The 20,653-nt window shown below is 40.2% G+C and overlaps 1 protein-coding gene across 4 annotated transcripts in view; it reads right to left on the minus strand.

The window, feature by feature from the left end:
• ARHGAP26 (Rho GTPase activating protein 26) overlaps window positions 1-20,653 on the minus strand; it is a 421,272-nt gene that overhangs the window by 21,933 nt on the left and 378,686 nt on the right. The gene's annotated exons all lie outside the window — the stretch shown is intronic.

Raw genomic sequence — 20,653 nt, forward strand, 5'->3', positions numbered from 1 at the left:
AGGTTGAAATTACTCACTAAAATATGGTTTGACTTTAATTGGTCATGCTAGCCCTTCGACTTCTTTCCATATACAAACAAACAAACAAACAAACATTTTAGCAACTCTGTAAAATTGCATGAAATCACAGATACTGCGAACACTAATGACTGAGAAAACAATGTGGGGACCACCTGGCCACACCACCACCTGCAGCCCCTGGGCCTCAGCCAACGCTGGACTGTTTGGTTCAAGTACTTTGTAGAGGGGGAAATGACAGCACTCCCATGCAGGGAACAGACTTTCTCAACATAGTGGGAATTAGCAAGAACACATAAATGTACTACTTAATGGGACATACTCAATTTAGACACGAGACTCAATTACGGCTCTAATTACCGAGAGTTGCAACAAAAATTCCTATGGCAATATACAGTAAAAACCCATTGTGTGAGTTCATCAGCCTCATACTAATTGGATGAAACATTATGAAGTGCCATTATGTGTATTACATTTCTAGAATATAAATGCTATGAGGCAGGGATTTTTGTCCATTTTGTTTACAGCTCTATCTCCAGAGTCTAAAATAGTGCCTGAAGTATTCAATAAACAATTACTAAGTGAATTAGTGAATCTTGTTTAACCCACCCAACAAGTCAAAAGGCACTACTGTAATTCATGTTACACAGATGTGGAAGCTTGGGCCATTTTGAGGCTTGTCTGAAGATGCTCAGCCTGTAAATTATAAGACTGAGAGGTTCAGACCCCAATCCCTGACTCCAAGCCTCTGGTATAACAGGACTTGCTCTGTTCCTTGATACTATGCCAAGTGTCTTCACAGACTCAGCCACAGCACTAGAAGCCTTCTGAATCACTGATTTATGACTTTCCTTTAGATGCCAACCACATTTGCAAGGGAAATTGGGAATGCAGTAACAGACTCAATAAGACTCAACAAATTGTAATCCCAACAAAATCCCCAATCCTGCCTCCAGTCTTCTGCCTGCTAGATTCATCCAGCAGATAAAATCCATAAAATATGAGAGATTAAATTAGAAGAGCATGGCCTTTTCTCCCATTAATCTAGCAAAGACTAGTTAGAGATAATTTAGTGTGATCAAGACAAAAAAGTGGAATACAAGTTAGTATTTGCCAAGGTTCCTAACTTCAAGAGCTTATGATATATTTGACAAGATGGCACAGATTTAAAAACAATCGCAGATGCTAAAATCCTCAACAAAATATTAGCAAACGGATCCAGCAATACATTAAAAACATCATACACCATGATCAAGTGGGATTTATTCCTGGGATGCAAGGTTGGTTCAATAGTTGCAAATCAATAAATGTGATACACCACACAAACAAAATGAAGGATAAAAACCATTGATCATATTGGCAGATGTAGAAAAAGCACTTGATAAAATCCAGAACCCATTTATGATAAAAACTCTCAGCAAAGAGGTAATAGAGGGAACATATCTCAACATAATAAAGGTTATTTATGACAACCCACAGCCAACATTATACTCAATTGGTAAACACTATAAGCATTTCCCTTAAGACCAGGAACAAGACAGAGATGTCCTCTTTACCACTCTTATTCAACATAGCCTAGCCACAGCAGACAACAAGAAGAAATAAAAGGCATCCAAATTGTAAAGGAATAAGTAAAACTGTCATTATTTGCAGATGGTATGATACTGTATATGGAGAACCCTAAAGATCACTAAGAAACTACTAGTACTGATAAATGAATTCAATAAAGTAGCAGGATATAAAATAAATATCCAGAAACCAGTTGCATTTTTATATACTAATAACAAGCTATCAGAAAGGGTAACTAAAAAAACAATCCCATTCACAGTTGCCATCAAAAAATAAAATAAAATACCTAGGAACAAATTTAACCAAGGATGTAAAAGACCTGTACTTGGAAAATTATAATGAAGAAAGAAAGGCAAGAAGATACAAATAAGTGAAGCATATACCACTTCATGGGTAGGAAGATGTAACATCATTAAAATGTCCATATTACTAAAAGCAATATATAGATTCAATGCAATTCCTATCAAAATACCAATGAAATATTTCACAGAACTAGAACAAATATTCCAAAAACTTATATAGAACCACAAAAGACCTTGAATAGCCACAGCAATCTTGAGAAAGAAGAACGAAGTTGGAGGAATCACACTATCTGATATCAAACCATACTACAAGGCCATAGTAATCAAAACAGCATGGTACTGGCATAAAACAGTAGATCAATGGAACAGAATAGAGAGTCCAGAAATAAACCCACACCTTTATGATCAATTAATATTTGACAAAGGAGATAAAACATACAATGGAGTAAAGATAGTCTATTCAATAAATGATGTTGGGAAAATTGAACAGATATGTGCAAAAAATGAAACTAGACCATCTTCTTAGACCATACACAAGAATAAATTCAAAATGGATTAAGTACTTAGTTATTAGACTCGAAATCATAAAAATCCCAGAAGTAAACATAAGCAGTAAAATCTTGTATATTTCTCATAGCAATATTTTTTTCTGATATATCTCCTCAGGAAGGAGAAACAAAATAAACAAATAAACAATCAAATAGAATTATATCAAACTAAAAAGGTTTTGCACAGCAAAGAAAACCATAAACAAAATCAAAAGACAGCCTACTGAATGGGAGGACATATTTGCCAATGGTACATCTGCTAAGGGGTTAATATCCAAAATTTAAAAAGAACTTATACAACTCAACATAAAATAAACAAACAATCCAATTAAAAAATGGGCAAAGGACTTGAATAGACACCTGTCCAAAGAGGATATACAGATGCCAATAGACATGAAAAGATGCTCAATGTCAATAATCATCAGAGAAATGCAAATTAAACCACAATGAGACATCAATGAGCTATCACCTCATACCATTAGAAGGGCTATCATCAATAAGTCCACAAAAAAGTGTTGGCAAGGATGTAGAGAAAAGAGAACTCGTGTGCACTGCTGGTGGTAATGCAGATTGGTGTAGCCACTGTGAAAAGCAGTATGAAGTTATCTTAAAAAAATTAAAAATGAAACTGCCTTATGACCTAGCTATTCCACTTCTGGGAATATATCTGAAGAAGCTGGAAAATTAATTCAAAAGACTATATGCACCCCTATGTTTAGTGCAGCATTATTTTCAATAGGCAAGATTTGGAAGTAGCCCAAGTGACCATCAGTAGATTAGTGAATAAAAAAGCTGTGGTATTTACACAATGGAATACTGCTTGGCTGTAAAAAAAAAAAAAAAAAAAAAAAAAAAAAAAAAAAAAAAAAGGAAAAGAAGGAAATCTTACTCTTTGTGACAGCATGGATGGACCTGTCACCAATACCATTGAACATTTTTATATACCACAATGATTGATGCCTGTAGCGGGAGAATGACTATAAACATATTAATGCTCTTCCAAGGAACAGGCAGCACATTATATTTTAGTTTTGATGCAACTCAGAAAACACAAAGAGGGAAATAAGGTGCACAAGGAGGAGAATGGCCCGAGGCTCTTTGTATCATCTTTCACACCAGAGTGTCTGGCTAGACGTTACTTAAAACTGACAACAGCACCCCAAATGTCCAAAACGAAACAAACAAAAAATGATCAGCTTTTCTATTGCCTCTGAAACCTACAATATTAAATTCTCAAACTCTTTTCCCACTAATGAGGCCAAAGATAACAGGATAGGAAAAAAATTTTATAACTACAATCTTAGCAGATGACCCCCCAAGGCCTCTCTGCAGCCCTCAAGACCAGCTGGAAGGGAGTCTCTGAGCTGAACACCCCAGCACACTTTTTATCCTAAATATTCCTGAGGTTCTGCCAGGCCCCCATATCAAGGCTCAACTGTAACCGCAACAGCTTAAGTGTTAGCATGGAAGGAACACTTGCCCGTTTGACTTGGATTCAAGAGGAAGGCTTGCATCAGCTCTAGTTTGCTGGTCTACAGTGTCCTCAAAAGTCCCAGTCAATCCCTTTGACATTCACTGGACAGTGAAGAAATAACGGTTTAGGAAGATAAGGCTCAAAGGCCTGGCAGCATGCTGGGTTGTGGCTGATACTTCATGCAATATGATGAGCTTCACACCCTTCTGTGGTGACTCACTGGAACAATGGCATGTCTGCTGCACTGGCCAGAGCTTGCCTGCCATACTGTGGATGGGGTTGCCCAGCAGCTCCCAATCTGATCATGGCTGGGGCAGCCCCTCTCTGGTCTCTACACCACAGTAGTTAAAACTTAAGCTGCTAGGGGCTGAGCAGTAAGCTGACCTTAAAGAAGAAAACTATTCTTTTTTTAAATTTTGACACTCAAAATTACAGATGGCACTGTAGAAAATTGGAAAATACCAAAAAGCAAGTAATAAAATCATACCTAATTTGTACCCCTGATAATGCCTGTTAACATCTTGACATATTTCCTCTTTTTGGGGGGGTAGGATGGGAGGAGATAATACTACATATAGGATGAGGCAAAACTAGGTTTACAGTTTTTCATATGGAAAATACAACAATTAATAAATAACAATCAAGAGTAAACTCTGTTTCACATACTCACAAAGGTACACTTACTTTTGCCTCACACTGTACATAGTTATAACCTTTTTCACCTAGTTAAGCATTTTCTTGTGTCATTAAATAGCCTTTGATATCATGTTTTTAAAATGGCAGCAGGCATTCGGTTACGGGGTCTACGTGATTTATGTAACCATTCTCTTTTTGTGCACACTTGGATTATTATCCCCTCCAGCTGTTATAAATAGTGCTGCCACTCACTTCCTTGCTGAGGATCATTGTCTGTGTCTCCAATTGTTTCCTTAGCATAAATTCCTAGACGTTAAATTAGTGGGTCAAAGGCTAGGAGGCTTTTTCAAAGGGTTCCTTCTCTTTTTATGGTACATCCTAGCAAGAAGCTTTTCAGAAGGTTCTACTGAACTGCATTCCCACCAACAGTGTGGGGGCTGCCTCTTTTCTCTCACCATGGCCCCACCAGCATGGAGCATTATCATTTATAAAAATTCAGATGGGGCTTTGTTTTTTCCAGTTCACTAAGGTTACCTCGATTTTTCTCTTCCTAGCATTTCCAATGATATAAAAATGAATTTAATTCTCTTCCCGTGTTCTGTTTCCATCTGGAGGCAATGATAATTTTCCAAAGGGCATTCTGCCAAGGAGGTAGTGTGGGGAAGGAGACAGGAAGATGGATAGAAAGACAGACGAACACAACTAGGTATGTGAGACCTGGTCAAATATTGGTATGGCTGCTCCGAGTGGAACTGGGAGTGGTGGGTGGTTAGCTCAGTCTCGGACTCTCAAAGATTGAACTAAATAAGAGGGATGATGTACACAGGTGGAGCCAGAATCTTGAGCCAGCAGTATACTGTGGAGAAGTCACAAAACTGGTATTTATATCTCTCTGCCAGGCAGTAAACTGTGATCTGCAGCCCAGGTTCCCAGTCATGGACCTCAGGCTTGGGCTGGGCTGTGGGATTGCTGGCCCAGGGATGACCTAAATACTCCTTCAGTCCTCCTTCCCAATTAGACCTGGGCCAGGAATGCTGCTATTAAATCCAAGGAGGATTGCTTGTATTTTTTTTTTCCTTTCCCCCTATAATGAAAAAGAAGAGAAAATTCCATGAACACCTGTCTAATCTAATCCAAAATTTGTGAATTCTTCTGCTTTGGAAAATATCCCTTTACGTCTTGACTTAAAGTACCATAAAAAGAGAAGGAACCTCAAACTTCAGTCAGGGAAATGGCCAAAAGAAATACTGGTAAACTGGAGAGTGGTGAATCAGAGCATATTATACAAAAACTGACTTTTATTTGTTGCAAATTTGAACACATATATTCTTTACAAGTGTCCACTGAAGCTTTTACAACACAGAAATCCTATACAGGTCCCACCCTCCCGAGTGTTCAGTATGTGCCTCACAACTTTACAATTGGAAAACCCACGTGCCCCCAGGTTGCACTGTTCTGTGTTCTTTTCTGACTCTTACCGGTGTGTAAAGTACTTACAGATTCTTTCCCTTCATCTAGCATAATTTCATATGCATTTAATCAGACAATGACAGAGTCGTGATGTTTATTTTAATGAGAGGAGCTGGTGAAATTCCCCCTAAGGCCTTAGCAATTATACGCAATTACTTTTAAAATAGTTTTTAAATTATTTGCTTTAAAAATAGTTCGACTAGTCTAAGTGCAGTGATTCTGTCTTCCAGCTTAAAAAATTGTTCTGAAGTAGAAGTTTCAAATAAAATTAAGTCTCAGAGTATGGTGGGAATGGCAAATAATTCCATGATTTAAATAAAATCCAAAATTCAAGACAGGGCCTCTGTCATTGCTAAGGTTCCCCCAGTCAATCATGCAAACATCTTCGTATAGCATAATACAGAAATATGAGGCAGAGGGAGAAACTCTGAATTGGAATGAAAGATACAGACAAGAGTCCCAGTTCAACCACTCATTGCCCCAGGAAACAACCCCAACGGAAAGGACCAATGAGGTTAAATGGGACAAATGCCTCTCTCATGCTCCATGGTGCACAATATGTACTGAGCCTAATATTCTTTCCTGTTAAATCTGAATATAGCCCCTCAATCTTTTTCAATACCACATTTCAGGTACATTGGAATGGGTCCTTAAAATGTATTTACTCTCTTTCAACTAACAAATTATCAAGTTAGTTGTAAGGAAACACTGAAGCATTTTGGGGCACTACAAAGAATCTAATGATAAGATGTGCTATTTCAAAATATTTGAATGGTTGCTGAGAAATCCCAATACAGCCTTACTATCTTAAACTGAATGCAGTACAACTGTTGTTCTCTATATAACGGAGATATTACAAAAACAAATCAATTCACTGTAACTTAAAAGGAACAGAAAAGCAACAGATCTCTAGATTTAATTTTCTACTGTCCTGAGGCATAACTTAAAGCCACCACTCAAATGCTAGGAATGTTTAAACCAGGGGTGGGCAAACTTTTTGACTCGAGGGCCACAATGGCTTCTTAAACTGGACTGGAGGGCCGGAACAAAAGCATGGATGGAGTGTTTGTGTGAACTAATATAAATTCAAAGTAAACATCATTACATAAAAGTGTACAGTCTTTTTTTTTTTTTTTTAGTTTTATTCATTTCAAATGGGCCGGATCTGGCCCGCGGACCGCAGTTTGCCAACGGCTGGTTTAAACACTACTCTTAAAATAAAATCTGCAAGCAAGGAACTGTACCTGCCTCAGGGGATCGAGAATAGGGACCTGGTGCACAGGCATGCAATGACATTTAGTTTTTACTTTTATACTGTTTTAATTTTAAAAATCATGAGCTTATATTATTTTATAATAATAGTAGAAAGCATCTTCTATAAACGGTGCTAGGATAATTGGACATCTGTGTGGAAAAAGTGACACTTGATCCTCTATCTCCTATCATACCTAACAAATGATTTCCAGGTGGATTATTGATCTAATGCCAAAGGCAAGCAACAAAGATTTTAGAAGAGAATTACTCTGGGAACTAACCCAATAGGGCATAAAAAGTACTAATCATAAAAGTAAATACTGACATGCTCAACTACATTAAAATTAAGAACTTTCATTTATCAAAAATAACGTTAAGAGAGAGTAAAAGATAGCCTACAACATATAAGTACACAAAGGCCTCATAACCCAACTACACAAAGAATACCTTCTAATCAGCAAGAAAAAGACTGATAACCAAGTGGGAAATGAGCAAGAAACTTGAACTTTAGAAGACAAAAATGCAAAAGAAAAGTTGTTCAACCTTTCTGTAAGGCTGGAAATATAGATTAAAACCACAGTGAGGTGATCCTACACACCTACCAAAATGACTCCCTAGCTAACATCTAAATGCTGAAAATACCAAGTGTGTACATGATGTAGAACATCTGGAACTCTTGTACTTTGCTGGAGGAGGGATGTAAATTGCTACACCCACTTTGGACAACAGTTTGGCATTATCTAGTGATGGTGAAGATATCATTCATTCAATATGACCCAGCAGTTCCGTTTTCAGACATACACCCTAGAGCACAGTGTGTATGTGTGCACCAGAAGACATATGAGAACATGTAACCAAGTTATTTGTAAAAGCAAAAACTGAAAACAACCTAGAAGTTCAGCAAAAGTAGAATGGAGAAGTAATTTTAGTATTTTAATATAACGGTTCACTCTACTACAATGAAAATAAAGAAACTACGGGTATATTAATGACTTAAAATCATTGAGCAAAGGAAAACACACTCAAAATAATAAAACAAAATAATGTCTCCCAAGGATGATCCTCATTCTTTGTAGACTAGAGGCCTGGTGCACGAAATTTGTGCACTCGGCGAGGGGGTGAGGGTGGGGCGGGGGGTTGGTTCCCCTCAGCCACTCTTGTAGTCCGGAAGCCCTTGGGGGATGTCCAACTGATGGATTAGGCCCGCTCCCCATGGGATGTCAGTCAGACATCCTGAACGTTGCCACAGAGGCGGGAGAGGCTGGGATTTCTCAGCAACCATTCAAATCTTTTGAAATGTAAGCTGCATATTTATATTTCATGCTACTGCTGGTGCGCTCACCAGCCTGTGAGCCTGGCTTCTGGCTGAGCAGCGGGCTCCCCTTGTGGGAGCGCACTGACCACCAAGGGGTAGCTCCTGCATGGAGCGTCTGCCCCTGGTGGTCAGTGCATGTCATAGCGACTGGTCATTTGCTGTTGGGTCAATTTGCATATTAGCCTTTTATTATATAGGATTCTATGTTTGCGAATTCATCTACTTGCTAAATTTTATTTGTAACCCCAGAAACAATACTTACGGTGCTTTCATAGTTCCTTGCAGACACATGTACAACAATGAAACACTTGAGTCACTCTGAGTCACCTGATGCTCACATTTCCACTGAGGCCAATCAAAGGATGCTCTGCCTTCTTGTTTCTAATTGCAAGAGGCTGTGTGTGCTGTGCCTTATGGGGACAACGTGCTAAATGAGCTTCATTCAAGCATGACTTCTAATGCTGCTGGTCATGACATCACTGTTAATAACATTAAATAAGATGTCTTTAAACAGACACACACATAAAACAAGGTTATGTATTGATCAGTTGACAAAAATGTTGTGACGAAAGGCTCACAGGAACCTCACCCTACATTTCCCCTAGGAGTAGTATCCTGTGTCTTCGGTGACGTCACTGAACATAACCACTGCACATAATGAATATCTGTATTTAAGAGGTAAAAGCATAAATAAAAACAAGGAACTGATTACTGTAAATGTCAGATTAGTGGTTACCTTTGTAGAGAGGGGAAGAGGATTATAATAGGGAAGGAGAAAGCAAGAAATGTGAACACTTCTAGGATCTTGGCAAAGGCTGTATTTCTAAACCTTTTTGGTGGTTATGTGGGTGTTTGCTAAATAATAATTTATTTTATTTATTAAATGTAAGCTGTATATTTATATTTCATGCCTTTTTTATATAACAAAAAATATCCGCAAACCTACCTTAAAACTTACTTATGGACAGTCAGTATACCAACATATTAACAGCATTCTCTGGGTAATGAGATTAAAAATAATTTTTATTCTTTGTGCTTTTAAAATATTTTCTACATTTTCTGCAGTTAATAGGTTACATTTATAACAAAAACAAAAATAGTAAGTTTTAATAGAAAAATAATCTCCCTACATACAAAGGCTACTTTTATTCTCTAGAGGAGGGGTGTTTAATGGGGGCAAATGACAGTTCAGTGTTTGTTGCACTAATCTGTGGTTTAAGTTGCATAATACAGTTTGGCAGCTCCCAGTTGTTTGTACTGTTTCTCTTCTTTTTCAGTCAAATACAATCAACAAATATTTATTGAGTACCTTCCATAGGCAAGAACTAATTTTTTCATCCTTTTCCCCTCACTGAAAAATAAGGTTGGCTCTTCTAGAGACTATTTTTTATTTTGGTAAAGTTATTACAGTAAATCAATGGTGTCTTCCTTTCCCCCTGTGCATGGGGAAGTTGAGGAGGATATCTCCGATGTCACACTGAGTACGCTGGACAACGTGTTAACAACATTGGCTGAAAGTCACTGGCCATCTGGCATACTTTTCTATACGGTCTGCTTTCAGGGGATATTTCCTGTTTGGACTAGGCGGGGGGGGGGGGGGGGGGGGCGGGAGAGGAGGGAAAAGGATTCAATAAGAATCTAAATGACCATGGCTGAAAACAAAGGAGTATCTAAAATTAGCAGTGTTGGCCCAAGATACTTCAGCTTAAAAATAACCCTGGGGAAAGGGGGTTCCTTGAATAAGAACCTAAAATATTTCACTGTGTTCAGAACTCTCAGCAATAGAAGAAAGCACTCCTGCTAACAGTAATATCCAGGTCAATTAAGTTAAAGTCCTGTAACCCTACAAAACTTGGTCTGAATACCACGAAAGGCATATAAGGCAGAGAGATAAGGAAAGATGAACTTTGATGAAAAGGCCAGTCTCTGATCCCACCCTACTCCAAACAAATAGCTGTCTTCGCTCTAATTCTAGTGCTTATTCAACAGTCTAAACATATGGAAAATAGTTTCTGATCTACTTTGACCGACACAAACTCTTGTCTACTCCATTTGCATCTTCCATGCCTGGCCTTGCTCCATCGTGTGACCATGCACAGAACCCGCATGCGCCCATGACCAGGCTCCTTCTACAGTGCTGGCTCAGGCTGCACTGAAGGAATGCAGCCTCACTAGGCTCCACGGTGAGCTTCACCCCTTGTTCATTTGGTTCTGAGGAGCTTATTGACTCGACTGGAAAAAAACTTTAAATGATTTTCCAGCAAAGTCACCCTTTCCAGTGGAAAAAAAAGAGTTCTAACATCTGTGAATAAAAACACACCAAAGGAAAAGGATTTGTATATGCTGCTTTAGTTCCTGCACTCCAACACCAAACCCCCACTGAGAAGTCAATGAAAATTGACACAGCCAAACACCATTAATTCTGATCTCACGAAATTAAAATTTCTCTTGTTTTCCAAATCTGAGGTAGATCCAAATTACCTTGGACAATCTTCACATTACTAGGAAAAATTACACTGTAAATAAGGTTTTCAACATAGATGCTTTAATTTACGAGGACCATTTTTCATGATAATTTCAAATGACCAGGCAAATCTGATTGTAAACACTTCAATGCACCCCCGTACTCCAACCTCCTTGCTCCTAGAATGAAGACCAAGGCCTTCCAGACTAACCTAAGAATCTCTATCCTGGTTTCTTTGCCTTTTAGCATTCCAATCCATGCTAGTGCACACCATAACCACATGCACCTCCTAAACACATAGCTTAATAAATAGGTGTTGAATGAACAGCAATTTCCTGCTCATAAACTCCCCATTACCTACTGAATGTAGAACAAATTTCCTACTGGTATAGTAGAAAATGTAGTTACTGGTTTTCCCACTCCCTTTCTGGTTCATTTGCAGAAGTTCTTTTCCGCTCCAAGTGATACAGCATCCCACCAATTTCATTGCAGAGCAGGCATGTGATCCAGCCTGGCCACTCAGAGTACCCCGTCCCCCTGGCCACAGTGACAGGGTCACGGATGAACATGTAATTGATCACAGTTCATTCATGGGGTCTAGTATATGAATGCTCTTCCTTCTGGATACAAACCCTAAATGTATTGGCTTAGGGCGACCAGAGCTCTTTCTCCCACTACATGGTAAACATTTGTCTGCAAGTAAAGTTAAAAAAAAAAAAAAAAAAAAAAAGCAGGGAGGAAGAGCCAAGTAAAATAATAATTTGGGCTCCAGAACCAATTGTGCTCGAGGTTAGATCCACCCGAGAGTTCCCAAAATTGTAAGTTTCCAACTTCCACTTTTTCCTGAAGCTAGTTGAGTTTTGTCATTTCAAGGTCTTTCACAACATGGCCCCAATGCACTTCGTGAACACAGAACTTGTCTTCACGCCCTCAGTGCTCTCTAGGTCAGCAAAATTTCTCTTAAAGGACCACTCAGTAAGTATTTTTGATTCTGTGGACTAAGAGACACAAGTGAGGCTGTTCATGAGCAAATTAAATTTCCTCCAAAGCCTCAAAAGCTGGTCCATTTGTGCCATCTGTTATAAGGGAAACTGGAAACCACCTGTCTGCCCACCTGAGCTCTGCTCTTATCAAGGAAATTGTAATTACCTCTTTGGTGAAGGATTTGAATCATTACAGTAAATCCTTTATTCAGCACATCTTGTATTAGAAAGGCATTCTGAGCCTTAAAAGGGTTTATTCTCCTCTTGCCCTGGGAAGATGCAGTAAAACCTCAGCTCTTCAGAGCCTGGCAGAGTGAGTGGTACCTTTGCCTTGTTTGTTACTGGACAACACATATTTACTGAACAAAAGTTGACTGCACACCTGCTCCATGGCAGGTGCAGGTGCAGGCACAGGGAGCAGAGAGAGGCTTCTGCTCTCAAGCAGCTTCCGATCAAGTACCCTGAACTGCAGGGGAGGGTGCGAGAGCACAGGCCGTGCTCGGGAGGAAAAACTTCTGCCTTTGCGGTCTGCTCCTTGTAAGATTGTATTTTACCTATGTTTTCTGATGTGTGTAATATGTCAATTAGTAAGGTTGGTATGTACTTGATAAATAAGTAACTAAAAACAAGAAACACATATTGGAGGTATATATCCCAAATATTGTTTTCTGATAATATTTTGGTCATTTTATTTACTTATTTATTTTTTTAAAAATATATTTTATTGATTTTTGACAGAGAGGAAGGGAGAGGGATAGAGAGTTAGAAACATCGATGAGAGAGAAACATTGATCAGCTGTGTCCTGCACACCCCCTACTGGGGATGTGCCCGCAACCAAGGTACATGCCCTTGACCGGAATCAAACCTGGGACCTTTGAGTCTGCAGGCCGATGCTCTATCCACTGAGCCAAACTGGTTAGGGCTATTTTGGTCATTTTAGTGATCAAAATGGTTTAGGAAACACTGTTGTGTGTGTGTGTGTGTGTGTGTGTGTGTGTGTGTGTGTGTGAATGAGTGTGAATGTGTGTGTTTTTGTGTGTAACAGTCAATAGACAAGTAAACAAATAAGATCATTTTAGATGATACAAAGAACTATGAAGAATCAAGAGCTACGAAGCGGGATGGTGTGAAAGCGAGTGCCTGGGTGGAGAAGGTAGCTGGAGGTGATCTGGATTCCGTGGATGGGCCCCACTCCCTTCAGGAGTAACCTCTGAGCTGAGACTTTAACAAACTAGACTGCTCATATTTCTAAATATCCCTGCATCTTTTTTTGCATATTTTTATTTTAACCATTTGTGACGAAAACCAAAACCAAGGCCCATTTCCTCCTAAGCTCTCTCCCAGTCTTTTTGCTGAATCACTGAGCTTTTTCCTGGAATACTGTGGGAACTTAATGGAAAGGGTCCTATTTAGAAGGAAAGAACTACTGAAAGAAAATCAGTGATAAATGTTGGCCTGGTGGTAGCAGAATTCCCAGTAGTGGCTGGTGACAGCTAAACATACTTTTCCTACAAGAAATTGTTTCCTGGTAAAGCAAAAAAGTCATTCTGTTTGGGGAGACAAAGTTTTGCTTTTCAATGACATCTCCAGGAGTCCTTAAAAAGTATGTTGCTTAGCCCTGGCTGGTTTGGCTCAGTGAATAGAGCGTTGGCCTGTGGACTGAAGGGTCCTTGGTTCGATTCTGGTCAAGGGCACATGCCCAGGTGTGAGCTCGATCCCCAGTTGGGGGCGTGCAAAAGGCAGCCAATCAATGATTTTTCTCTCATCATTGATGTTTCTATCTCTCTCTTCCTCTCCCTTCTTCTCTAAAATCAATTTAAAAATATATTTTTAAAAACAAAGTATGTTGGAGAAACCAAGATGGTGGCATAGGTAAACACCGGAAATTGCTGCCTCCCACAACAACCTCAAAAATACAACTAAAAGACAAAACAGACATCATCCAGAACTACAGGAAGGAAATTCTACAACTAGAAGGAAAGAGAAAAGCACACTGAGACTCAGAGGAGGTGCAGAAGTAAAGTGCAGAGGTATGGAGGCGCACGCCGCAAGGGCTGGCAACTGAGGACGCGGCTGTCTTTTTGAATTGGGAGGGAGTCACAAGCCCCCAACTGCTCTGAACTCCAGTTCTGGGAAGTCTCTGGGGACCCAGACTCATACGGGGAGAAACTGGACTGTCTAGCAGCGGGCAGAACTCGGAACTCGAGGGCGGCATTCCCACAGAGGTGCTTTCAGCAATTACCAGAACACTGAGACTCGGGGCCTCTTAGGGCAGGGCTGAGGATCAGCCATAGCTGTTTGCTCCGCCCTGTTGATTCCCTGAGACCCCGCCCCACCCAAGCTGCAGCAGAGGCTTTTGCATATGAATGCCCTGGCCCTTTCCAATCTGAAAATTACCTAACAAACTGCAGCTGGGCCAGACAGATCCAGAACTTCCAAGAGAAGGCCCAAGGCCCCACAGCAGCTTGTACTGCTTCACAGCTGGGCCTCATCTGGGCACCTCCAAACCCCAAACAAGGAAGGGGAATCTGCAGATCTCTTCATAGCTCCTGCTGGGTAGCCTCAGGCAGAGGCTAAATTAGCACCTCCTTAGATCCAAGAGCCAGTGTACCCAGTGGTCAGAGTGGGACCATCCAGATTACAAGTCCTCAGATCCATAAGGGACACACTCAGGGGGCAGACTCAGTGAGCACCAAAGCCCCAATGAAGCAAGTCTTGCCCCATAAGGGTGTCTTCAGCACAGAAGTTCTCCCACCGTAGACACAGCTGATTCTCACAGCCAATTGGCCTGGAGACCAATTCCTCCCAGTGATACCTACAACAATCAAGGCTTAACTACAACAAGACTATGCACACAGCCCACAAAGGGGTGCACCAAGAGTGTCCACCTCAGGTAATTGGGGAGGCTGAGCCACTGGGCCCTATAGGACACCTAGCACACAAAGCCACTCTACCAACACAGGGAAGCATAAAAAATGCAGACTAAGAAACAGGTCACAAATGACAGAAATGGAGGAAAGCAAACTACTGGATATAGAGTTCAAAACCACAGTTATAAGGTTTTTCAAGAATTTTCTAGAAACCGCTGATAAATTTAGTGAGACCCTGGAGGATATGAAAAAAGACCAACTAGAAATTAAGCATACACTGACTGAAATAAAGTATAATATACAGAGATCCAACAGCAGACAAAAGGATCCCAAGAATCAAGTCAAAGATTTGAAATATGAAGAAGCAAAAAATACCCAACCAGAAAAGCAGAAAGAAAAAAGAATCCAAAAATATGAAGATAGTGTAAGAAGCCTCTGGGACAACTTCAAGTACACCAACATCCAAATTATAGGGGTGCCAGACGAAGAGAGAGAACAAGATATTGAAAACCTATTTGAAGAAATAATGACAGAAAACTTCCCCTACCTGGTGAAAAAAATAGACTTACAAGTCCAGGATGCACAGAGAACCCCAAACAAAAGGAATCCAAAGAGGACCACACCAAGACACATCATAATTAAAATGCCAAGGGCAAAAGACAAAGAGAGAATCTTAACAGCAGCAAGAGAAAAACAGTCAGTTACCTACAAGGGAGTACCCATACGACTGTCAGCTGATTTCTCAACAGAAACCATGCAGGCCAGAAGGGAGTGGCAAGAAATATTCAAAGTAATGAATAGCAAGAACCTACAACCAAGATTACTTTATCCAGCAAAGCTATCATTCAGAATTGAAGGTCAGATAAAGAGCTTCACAGATAAGAAAAAGCTAAAGGAGTTCATCACCACCAAACCAGTATTATATGAAATGCTGAAAGGTATTCTTTAAGAAGAGGAAGAAGAAAAAGGTAAAGATACAAATTATGAACAGCAAATACATATCTATCAACAAGTGAATCTAAAAATCAAGTGAATAAAAAATCTGATGAACAGAGTAAACTGGTGAATATAATAGAACCAGGGGCATAGAAAGGGAGTGGACTGACAATTCTTGGGGGGAAAGGGGTGTGGGGGTGCAGGAAGAGACTGGACAAAAATCGTATACCTATGGATGAGGACAGTGGGAGGGGTAAGGGCAGAGGGTGGGTGGGAACTGGGTGGAAGAGAGCTATGGGGCGAAAAAAGAGGAACAACTGTAATAATCTGAACAATAAAGATTTAATTAAAAAAAAAAAAGTATGTTGCTTGTTCCTCCTTGGAAGAAAGGAACTATATAAGCCACAAACAATCAGCCTGGAGACTTCTCTTGCTTTGTGTGAGTTGCCACATTTCCAGGTCTCTACTGACCATGTCCATGGTTAAATGCCCTAGTTATTACACATCCTTTTTCTAGGTCATTGTGACTTTTACTACCTGAGGTATAACATTTCTGAAGTTCTACTCACTTTTTGTCAATACATTTATGTCCATTTGCTTACAAAGGTTTTCAGTATTACTAGTACAAGCCCATTCAGAAATCACCAGTCTATATTTTCAAACACACCCACCTGCACTGTAAGGATAAGCCTTCTCCAAGTGCCATCCCCCAATGCCCACACCAGTCTCTGTTGGCTCTTTCTTCTTATTGCCACCCAGGCTTCCAGTGACAAAATGCCACTCTGCACAGATTTAATCTTTCTGTTGCTCTCCCAGGAAACTGTGAGAAGGAATGGAGAATCCTCCCGAGGGAAGAATATTGCAAATCACAATTTAGCAAATTACAAAAAATGGAAGGAAATAAAATGAATTTTCCACAATGAAAGGCATCACACACTCAAATAATGAAAGGAGTCAGACTGGGTTGGGGCCTAAAAATCTGTATTTTTTAAATGCCCTCCCCACTAGCCCCTACCCCAACCAGGTGGTTCTGACAAGCAGGCAGAGACGGGAACCAGGATCCTTATTTCTGTAGGTTCCACATCAGCTTTGGAATGTGAACACACCAGGTGCTCACTAGCAAAACATGTTTGTGATTATTTTGTTCTTTCAAAAATTTGATTTATTTGTGTGGACTTTCTTATTAATTTTGGCTTGGCTAATACGTGTCAAATTTTTAGCCAATGAATTAATAAACTCTCAGTGCTAATCTATAATTTGGTCAAAGGAACCAAAGGAGTTCTGAGAACAGAGGGATCAGTTTAAGCTTCAGGATTGGCAAAGTTCCCCATGAGCTGGAGTGTTCCCATTTTCCATTTTGGAATTGAGAGGCTGTGGGCATGCTCACAGATGGGCAAGGAGAGTCAGTGTTAGGGCAAAAGGAGCCCCCATTCCACCGAGACAAGATGCAGGGACAACACCACATCTCACCTCTAAAGAAGCAGCTCTCTCTGGTACACAGTGCTTACGACATGCCAGACTCTGGGCCGAGCATTTTTTGTCACTGACTTGTCCCAGTAACCCTGCAAGAGCTGGCCTGATTTTGCAGAGGGTTGAGCGGCACATTGGAAAAGCCTAAGTAATTTTCTTAGAGTCAGAAAGTGGTGGTGCTAGAACTGAACCAAGGTAGCCTGACTCCAGACCTCGGGCTCTTCTGAACGCCCGCCCGTGCCCACTGTTGTCCTCTGGGCCTTCCCTCTGTGGCTCCCTAACATGGCCTAGCAGGCATACTTCACATACTTCACAGGTGGACAGAAGGGGCCAGCGGGGCCTCAGGCAGGAAAAACAAGCTGACTTAACGAGGATTTGCCTGAATTGCCCCAGAACCTGTTGAAAGAGGTGAAAACCCAGTTCCAAGATCTCATAAATCACGTTAAATAGAAAATAAAGAAAAAAATAGTTTGGAAGCTTCTCAGTACTTTCATCGGCTGTCTGTTTTCAGATAACACCTGCCATAATTGATAAAATGACTTCTAAATGAAAACAGTATTATTAAGAATAGTGAATTAACAGTTAAGTGCAGAAGTCTGGGGTCAGACAGAACCCTCCAATACTGGTTTGAATAGTGGTTCTGCCACTTAATTTCTGTGTCCCTCATTTCCCTCTTTTGCTTAAAATAGTGATGATTAATAATAACTGTCCCTCATAGGATTGCTGAGAATTAAAGGGGATCAGACATACAATATACTTAGTATACAAAAGGTTGGTATACAGTAAGAGTCCAGTAAATGGTTAAGTGTTATGATTAGTATATGCTTGGCTTATTCTAAAAAGAAAAATGGTTCTATTTTAAAATGAAAACTGGCCTTAAGGACTTGTGCCATCTATAAAACTTAAGGCATAGATCCAAGCAGAAGTGAAAATGAAGAGAAAACGGCAGATCACTTAACTGAAAGGAAAGAGACAAAGTAATAGGCCTCAGGTTCTAGGGCTTTCATCCTAGGATGACTTCCCCTCTTAGCATAGCCCTGTTACTGTGTCTGCACAGCAAAGCCCCCAGTGGAAAACACACTGAGGCAAGTTCACGGGCGCTCGGGTTGTGTTACCGTGGCAGGGAGGTCTGCAGGTATCATATAACCTGTGCCCAAAGCCCAGCATTTCATGTCCAGGTGGAGGTGTCAATGTCAGCTCTGGACCTTAATTAAGGCCCAGTCTCTGTTCAGGGCAGGCCGACAGGAGACCTCTGCTTTTCCGCTGGCTCTCTCAGATAAAAGCTGGAAGGCTGGATGGTGCAGAACATGGGCCCGGGAAGATGGGAGGAAGGGCACTACCCACCAGCCCGTTCATTCTGGGGATGTCGGTGGAGAGGATCAGAATTCCAGGGCGCTGTGGACAGCTAGCTTCCTGAGAAGCCCACATGGAGAGGGCAGGTTGGGGGGGGGGGGGTTCGTGCGGGACACAGTCATAATACTTGCTCTGTGGCACGGGCTTTTCCCTCAGGGCCGACTCCATGCTCTCCAAAGCAGTATGGTGCAGGTTTCAGACAAATGCTGTCAGGGATGGGGCTGCTCACTCTTCCACTATCTTGTGAATTAGGCAGCAATGAGCTGTTAGCACTACAGTGGACAAGGGAGGCCAGAATGGATACTTGGACATTAGGAGGCAATGAATGGCTGCATTTCTTGGGGTGCAGGTGGGCCACAGTAGCCATTTCCCTCCCTCCTTTTCCTTCTACGCCATGGGCCTGTCTACATCTAACTTCCCCTTGCCCTGCCATCCTCACCTCTGCCAATAGACTACGTACTGGTTCTTTAAACAGCGGGGCTCCTTTAAAAGACAGGCCTAGAGGAGACTCATTGGGAAACTTTCTGCAGGGAACATAAGGGTGTGAGAAAAGAGCAAGGGCGTGGAGGCAGGTGGAGTGAGGGTGAGAATCCTTGACTCCACCTCGTCTCCTCATCTGAAAACCAGGGAAAAGGTTACCCAAAGGGCGTTTGTGAGGACTACATCAGTGTACACACAGGCCTGGGCACCGCCTCCGGCACATAGAGAGTACCCCTGACTTAATATATAAGTATTGATACTTACTGAATTTGATAGGAGAGTTAAAAAAAAAAAAAAAGCAATAAAAAGCTAAGCGAAACTAATCAGGAAGAAGGATGCCAGGGTTCTGTTTAATCCAAATATTCAAATCAGCTTATTTCTCTTTATTTTTGCTTCCCACCTTGTTTTTGGTAAAAAACAAACAAACAAACAAACAAACAAACAAAAAACAAAAAGAGGGATGTCCCTAATATATTTTTAATACATAAATATTTATGTTTTAAATACAGAAATAAAATTCTTTATTTCTGTCTCTATCTAGAAAAGCAATTTGTACTCAATGTAGAAAACAAAGAAACAATAATAGGCAAAATCCCAAACTAAACAAAGCCCCCAAAATTAAAAAATAGAACTCCTATATGATCCAACAATTCCACTTTTGGGTTTTTATCCAAAGAAAACACTAACTCGAAACGATAGCTGCACCCCTATGTTCATTGCAGCATTATTTACAAGAGCCAAGACATAGAAACAACCTAAGTGTCCATCAACAGATAAATGGATACAGAAGATGTGATATATATATATTTTTTTATTTAAATATATAAATATATTTATATAAATTTATTTATTTAATTAATTAATTTATTTATTTATATAAATAAATAAAATGGATGGACCTTGAGGGCATTATGCTAAGTGAAATGAGTCAGACAGATCACACTTATATTTGGAAGCTAAAAAGAAGAAAGGAAGGAAGGAAGGAAGGAAAGAAGGCAGGAAGAAAGGAAGGAAGGAAGGAAGAAACCTGATCTCATAAATACAGACTGGTGGTTGCTAGAGGTGGGGGATGGGGAAAATGGGTGACTGGGTGAAAAGATACAAACTTCCAGCCATAAAATAAATAAGTCAGGGGAATGATATAATGTACAGCATGGTGACTGCATTGCATTGTTATTACTAAGAGAATAGATCTCCAAAAAAATTATCACTACTTTTTTATAACTATGTAAGGTGACAGAAGTTAATTAGATTGATGTGATCATTTCACAATACAAGGTGGGGTAAAAGTAGGTTTACAGTTGTTTGCATGGAAAATAATACAATGAGTCATTAGAAATAACAGAAGAATAAACTGTTTCACATACTCAGAACTGTAAACCCATTTTTGCCTCATCTTGTATATACAAATACTGAACCATTATGTTGTATACCCAGAACTAATATAATGTTATATGTCCAATTATACCTCAATAAAACAAAACAGAAAACTAAACAAAACCAGCCATCA

Source organism: Myotis myotis, unplaced genomic scaffold, assembly GCF_014108235.1.
Source record: "Myotis myotis isolate mMyoMyo1 unplaced genomic scaffold, mMyoMyo1.p scaffold_m19_p_6, whole genome shotgun sequence".
Taxonomy (NCBI): Eukaryota; Metazoa; Chordata; class Mammalia; order Chiroptera; family Vespertilionidae; genus Myotis; species Myotis myotis.